Source organism: Chinchilla lanigera, unplaced genomic scaffold (genome assembly GCF_000276665.1).
Source record: "Chinchilla lanigera isolate Chin_1 unplaced genomic scaffold, ChiLan1.0 scaffold00038, whole genome shotgun sequence".
Lineage (NCBI taxonomy): Eukaryota > Metazoa > Chordata > Mammalia > Rodentia > Chinchillidae > Chinchilla > Chinchilla lanigera.
Genome location: NW_004955439.1, coordinates 11,385,966 through 11,393,153, shown reverse-complemented (window position 1 = coordinate 11,393,153; position 7,188 = coordinate 11,385,966). Strand labels below are relative to the sequence as shown.

Sequence of the window (7,188 nt, the reverse complement as noted above, 5' to 3'; positions counted from 1 at the left end):
GAGTGTTGATATTAAATCTTTTCTGAATTTCCTGTAAAATTCTGCTGTGAACCCATCAGGGCCTGGGCTTTTCTTTGTTGGTAAGCTTTTAATCATGTTTTCAATCTCATTAATTCATATTGGGTTGTTCAGGATTTTTATATCTTCTTTATTCAACTTTGGTACTTTGTACATATCTAGGAATCTGTCCATTTCTTCTGAGTTTTCTATCCTATCAGAATAAAGATTTTCAAAGTAAGTTTTAATGATCTTTCAAATTTCTGTAGGATCTGTAATGATTTCATCTTTCTCATTCCTTATTGTTTGAATTTGAGTGTTTTTCCTTTATTTTATTGATAAGGTTGGCTAGGGGTTTATCAGTTTTATTTATTCTTTCAAAGAGCCAACTCTTTGAATCATTTATTTTTTGTAGTGTTTTCTTCATCTCAATTGCCTTAATTTCTGCCCTGATGTTCATAATCCTCTCCCTTCTTTGGATTTTGGGCTTGACTTGTTCTTTTTCTAAAAGTTTGAGGTGCAGCATTACGCTATTTATTTGTTGTCTTTCTGTTTTCCTTAGGTGTGAATTCACTGCTATAAATTTCCCTCTGAGGATGCTTTCATTGCATCTCACAGATTCTGGTAAGTTGTATTTACATTTTCATTTGTTTGTAGGTATGTTTAAATTTCTTCTGTGACCCACTGGTTGTTCAGGAGGTTGTTGTTTAATTTCCAAGTGTTTATGGAGTTTGGGGGTTCCTTTTGTCATTAATTTCCAATTTCATTGCACTGTGGTCATAATATGCATGGGATAATTTCAATACTTTTGCATTTAGTAGGAGTGCTCTATGGGTTAGAATGTGGTCTATTTTAGAGAAAGTCCCATGTGCAGCTAAGAAAAATGTGTATCCTGATGTTGTGGAGTGGAACACTCTGTATACATCTACTAAGTCCATTTGTTTGCAGATTTGGTTCAGACCTGATATTTCCTTGCTGATTTTTTGTCTACTTGACCTATCTCTGTGTCAAAGGGGTGTTGAGGTCCCCTATTACAATAGTGTTATTAATTATTTGGTTTTTCATGTCTGTTAAGATTTGTCTTATATAGTTTGGTGCTCTAATATTTGGTGCATAGATGTTTATGATTGTTATGTCTTCCTCTTGCAGTTTTCCCCTAGCAAGTATGTAATGACCTTCTTTATCTCTTTTGATTGTTCTCAGTTTGAAGTTTACATTGTCTGCAAACATACTAGCTACATTTGCTTTTTTCTGGTTTCCTGTTGCATGGAGAATTGTTTACCATCCTTTGACTTTCAGTCTATGGATTTTCTTTTGAGTAAAATGTGTTTCCTATATACAGCATATTGTTGGATTTTGTTTCTCAATCCACTCTGCCAGTCTGTTTCTTTGACTGGTGAATTGAGGCCATTTACATTTATGGTTATAACTGATATGTGTTGGCTTATCATTGTCATGGCATTTACTTGCTGTTGGTTTCCTACTTTTTCTACCTGTTTAATTGCTTGCTCTGCTTGAGGATTCCTTTCTGTTGTTGTTCTTGAAATTGTGGTCATTCTTTTCTCTGTCTAGAATATCTTTTAGTACTTTTTGTAAGGATGGTTTGACACTCATGAAGTTCTTCAGTTGTTCTTTGTTGTGGGAATATTTTATTTCTTCATTGAATTTGAAGGATAGTTTGGCAAGATACATCAGTCTTGGTTGGAAGCTGTTTTGTCTCAGGATCTGTAATACTTCACTCCAAGCTCTTCTCAATTGGGTGGTTTGTGTTGAGAAGTCTGCCGTGATTCTGATGGACTTTCCTTTATAGGTGATCTGTTTCTTTTCTCTAGTAGCTTTTAATATTCGGTTCTTTTGCTGGAGATCTTGGATCTTGATTATTATATGTCTGGGTGTAGTTTTATTTTGTTTATGACTAGTTGGAGATCTATATGCCTCATTTACCTGTATATCAGATTCTGTTTCCATGCTTGGGAAATCTTCTGCTATTATTTCTGCAAATATTCTTTTTACATTGTTTGTGTTGCTGCCTGCTGTTCCATTGACTTCCATTAGTCTTACACTATTTCTCTTTGCCTCATCTTGCAGCTGTTGAATTGGTTTTTCCTGGTTCCTTGTTGATTTTAAGAGATCCTTTCTTTCATGGTCACTAGCTACCATGGTGTCTTCAAGATCTGAAATTTTATCTTTGGCTTCATTCAAGCAGTTTTGCCAGCTTTCAGTGGAAGTTTTGTTTTCCTGGATATCTCTTTGAATCTGTTTCATGTGTTCTAGTTCATTCCTATATTGTTCATTTAATGTTTCCATCAGTTGCCTATGCTCATCTACTTTTTATGTATGTCTTCTTCAGATGCACTGAGCAATTTTTTCATTATTGTTGTCATTTCATTTTTACCTGAGAGATTACTTCTGATCTGACATCTTCCATGGTCTGATGGAGTTGTTCCTTTACTTCCATTGCAATCACTTCAGCAATTTCAGGTGTGTATTTACCAAGTTCTCCTATGTTGATGTCTCCTGGACTTGTTCTGGGTGAGGTAGAGCTCTGAGAGTGCATTTTAGTCCTTCATCTTGTCATTTTTGATGCCAGAGGCAGAGCACCCAGTCTCCTTCTTCCCTGGCAGCTCAGCAAAGGTCGCTAGTGTCCCTCATTTTCCTGGTGGTTAGACCTGCTCCTCAGTGGCCGTGAAGATGGGCTGCTCACTCTGGGGTCTTCCAGTGGTTAGTGGAGTGTGCCTAGTTCCCCCTGGTTCCAGACATGAACCGTGATGTCACTGGATCACAGACCATCTGATCCAGTGTCCCCAGGCAGCTCAGGGCACGTGTATGACCCAGAAACAGGCTGCACTGGTGGCATGATCACGGACCACTTGGTCCTGTGTCCCCAGACAGGCAGAGTCCAGAGACAAACTACAGGGTCAGAAGTTCACGAAACGCCTGATTTGGTGTCTCCAGGCAGCTCAGGGCGCACTCACAGGCCAGACTTGGGCTGCACTGGCAGTGATTGGAGACTGCCAACTGCCTATTTCTGTGACCTCCCGGAGGTTAGGCGCAGGCAAAGCCCAAATGCAAACCGTGGTGTCAGCAGTTCATGGACCGCCTGGATCTAATACCTCAGGCAGTGCAGGGAATGTGCAGGGACAGCCCAAATATGGTGTTAGTTGTTTGTGAACCTTGTGAGTCAGTATCTCCTGGCTGTGGTTGGTGCCTATTTTTGTCTTTTTGAGACAGCATCTTGCTATACAGTTCAGGCTGACCTTGAGCTCACTTTGTAGCTCAGGCTGGTCTCGAACTCACAACTATCCTCCTGCTCAGCCTCCTGAGGGCAGGGATTACAGGCATGCGCCACCACACCTGGCTTTTGCTGGGTCTTTATTAAAGGTATTTAACTAATGTTGCAATTGGGTGCAATGATAAGCTGAAATTGTATTGATTTTCACAGCAATTCTAAATCTAAGAATTTGTGCTCCAAACTGTACAGGAAAAAATTGTATAAAAACATATTGATGTGTATACAAGTATGGTTATTGCAACATTTTGGTTTTTTGTTGAAGTAACTCACTAGAAACAGTCTCTTTTTTCATAAATGAGAACTGTATCCATATGTTAAGACATTGTCATACCATGAGATGACATGTAAACTTTAAAAACGTGAATCCCTATGAGCTTGTCTAAGATCTTCAACACATCTAATTATGAGATATAACCTGGGTGCAGTATTGTACCTATAATCTGTTTAAAAGTTAGTATTTATACCTATACATCATAATTCTATTATTTTCATAATCTATTCCAAGCTTGCTTATCAGCTTATAGATAAGATGAATAGATGTGAACAACCACAGTGGCATAAGTTAGTCCTAAACTACTCCCAATATGAATGTATGTTATAGACAGGCAGACTGAGATGAGAAACAGAAACAGTGACAGTGACAAAAATTCAAACTGTAGCCAAGTTATGACTAGGAAAATTTACCTAGCATCTAGTTTCAGTGTTCGCTTTTATATGATAAAATTAATATGCAGAGAGATTCATTTACATTTTGCTTTTGCATTTCACTTTTTGTAACATTTAATTTTGTTTTATTATTACATAAAATATTGACATACTTTCAAAGTAGTTTATAAAATCTGGTATATCCTACCTTGTTCCCTCCCTCCCTCTCTTCCTAGATAATGAGTTGCAGAAAGAAATCTCTTGGTGAGCCAACCCTGAGAGTCAGGCCCTGTGAAGCTTCCTGCATCTTCCCTTTCTTCTTCCTCACTGGGCTGATCTTGCAGTCAGGGGCCGATGGTCCAATCTCTAGGTGTACTTGCTGGTCCCCACACCAGAGTATATCATGGTATAGCTCCTGCTCATCTCTCTGCCTACATTATTTTTTCCACCCAAGGAAAGAGTAGGCCCAGTCTGATGACTTTTTCTTTCACGTTTCCCCAACCTTTCCCAGATGGAATGGGTTTCCTCTCATCTGTGTTCTAAAAGCTTCAACTGCAGAATACCTCCCTGTGCTATAACCAGGTATAGTTTGTGTGGCTCCCACTGGGTTGGCTGGCTTTTTTAGGAAAGGAGACATTTTCTTTGCCTTTGGCTCATTAGGAGAAACATTTCCATATCCTAGGTGCTCAATACATGTTTAAGGATGTACATTATTTACTGCCTGCTAAGGCTATAGGTGTTGAGAATGGCATCTCCTTAGCTTTAGGGATTTATGAATTTCCATTGGTTTACCCCCTCAAGCTTGTCAATCTATGGCACCAAGCACATCTCAGTTCTCCTGAGCCCTGACCCTGACCTTAGCAGTATCTTGTCTTGAGCTGTAAAAAACAAGGTAAATGAGACCACTTCCTCCGAATGTGCATGATGTGGGCAGCCTCAGCTCTGTGTGGGGAAGAGAAAGAGGCCTGTGGTTAGGCTGGAGCACCTCAATTCTTTGGAATTCTTGCCTGCACCCTCCTCAAAGGCCACCTGGGTCTTTCTCAAAGAAATTCTCTGACAGTTCCTTCAGCACCCTGAGGCTTCCATCCATCACTGAGTCAAAGACACTCCATGTTGTTGCTGCACTCAACTCCAGGTACAAAAATCTCTATTCATTAGCTATTGTCGCTTCACAACTTCCCCCGTCCCCTTGAGTGGCTTAAAACAACATTTGTCATTTATTATTGCACATCATTTCTGTGGGTTAGAGTTGCAGGAAGGGGTTAGGTAGCTGATTCTGACCCAGGTCTCTAATAAGGCTGCAGATAGGATGTTGGCTAGATTTGCAATTATCTGAAGCTTTATTGGAGCTGCAGGATCTGCTTCCAAACTGGCTCACTATCATGGGTGTTGGCAGGGGGTGCTCAGCTCTATGTCACATGGAATTATCTAGGGTCATTTCAGCATCCTTAAAACATGACAGCTGGTTTTTACAGGGCACCTGCATGGGCACAAGGCCTGGTAAGGCTGGGTGCTTGTGGTGACTGCCCCAGGTGGGGCACTGAAGCACCATTCAGGGTTCCTGTGTCCTGGGCCCTCCATGTGGCAGGGCAGGCATCTACCCTTCTTACCCAGGTAGGTGCTGGCCTGAGAGTGGGCCCCAGGGCTGCACAACTGTTACGGTTTGTGTCTGGGTGTTCCCCCAAAGACACATGCAGTCATGGGGCAGTCTTCTAGATTTTTGGTTGATCCATAGTCCGGTGCTGGGGATTATGGGTGTGATTATGGGTGCCCCTGGAGTGGGTAGTTTGCATACAATGTAATGGGGGGAAAGAGGCTGCTTGCTGCTGCTCCCCTCTTTTGTTCTTGTTGCTTTTGCTATCTTCCACTGCCATGAACAGTTGCCCTGTGCCATGTGCCACTCTGCCTTGGAGCCAGCCAAGTATGAAACCTCCACAAACTGTGAGATAACTAAACCTTTCCTTCCTTAATTTTGGGTGTCAGGTATTTTGTCTCAGCAACAAGAGAAAAGTAACTAAGACAACAACCATGGCCTCCTACGTGGGCAGAAGACTACAGTAAAGAAAAGGGGGAGAGTTGTCAGCAACAGAGGGTGAAGGAGAGGAGAGGACTGGGGAACTGAGAGTCCTGAGGTAAGGGAGCTGTCGCCAAAGTCTCCTGGCTGGATTCCTACAAACAGACCTAAATTGAAGATGAGGTAAAGAACCAGAAGGGCAGCAGCTCAGGATACAGCTCTGAAGAAAAGAGGAAGAAGACTACTTGTTCAAAAAAGAAAAGGAATAGCTTTTTAAAGAGAGCATAGAAAGTATTCTCATAAAGACAGTTTTTCAGATTCTTACACTAATTCCAGCTCTGATGGTGATTAAAAAGCATCAAAAAAGACAAAAAGAAAGAGAAGGGAAAGAAACACAAACCAAAACCCAAGAAAAAGAATAAAAGGAATAAAATTCTGAGTGACACAAGCTATAAAATTTTAGAAGGGAAGCTACCAGAAAGTATCTGGATTGCGCAGTCGAAGATTGCAGATACTATGGATTTAACAGGTCCAGAAGCACTGCTAATGTTTACCTGTCAAGATGAGAAGCCTTTAAACTATGGCCATGCTCTGCTTCCAGGTGAAGGTGCTTCAGTGGCAGAGTATGTAAAAGCTGGAAAGCGAATCCCACAAAGAAGTGAAATTGAGTAATAAAGTGAAGCTATCACCTCCCTAGAATGCTCAGGCTATGTATGAGTGGTAGCAGGCATGGCAGAATGGAGGCTGTACCGCTGTGTAAGGATAACCAGAGGTACATTGCTGATGAGAAGAGAGCCCTTTCATCCTTTAACCAGGAAGAGAGACAAAACAGGGAATAAGATTCTAGCCGGTTTCTGAGAGATGGTGTACAGAAAGACAAAAGGGAGAGACCACAGGCAAGACATTTTTGTTGCACAGTGGGACTAGTTACAGTAGAAGTTTTATATAACCACAATGAGTTAGTATTACGTCTTTACTGTGATTTTGTACTATGTTAGCAAGTTCCTCAGAAAAAGCTACTTTTTGAGATATCTAGCAATTTTTGTTTTTTTCTAAAGTAATATGTGTACATAGTTTAAAAAAGTGGAAACATTACAGGAGTAGAGTTAGTAAAATGTGAACCTATTATTGCAATCCCTGATTTCCCACCCCAAAGAAATCTTTTTGCTATCTGTTTATAGTTTTGTGTATATATGTGGACATACTTTGTAAAGTTGGCTTTCACTATTCAAAGCCAGCT

General features: G+C 40.7%; 1 pseudogene; it reads left to right on the top strand.

The window, feature by feature from the left end:
• The first annotated feature begins 5,418 nt into the window (after positions 1–5,418).
• LOC102023956 lies at positions 5,419–6,875 on the top strand (annotated as a pseudogene).
• The last annotated feature ends 313 nt before the right edge of the window (positions 6,876–7,188 follow it).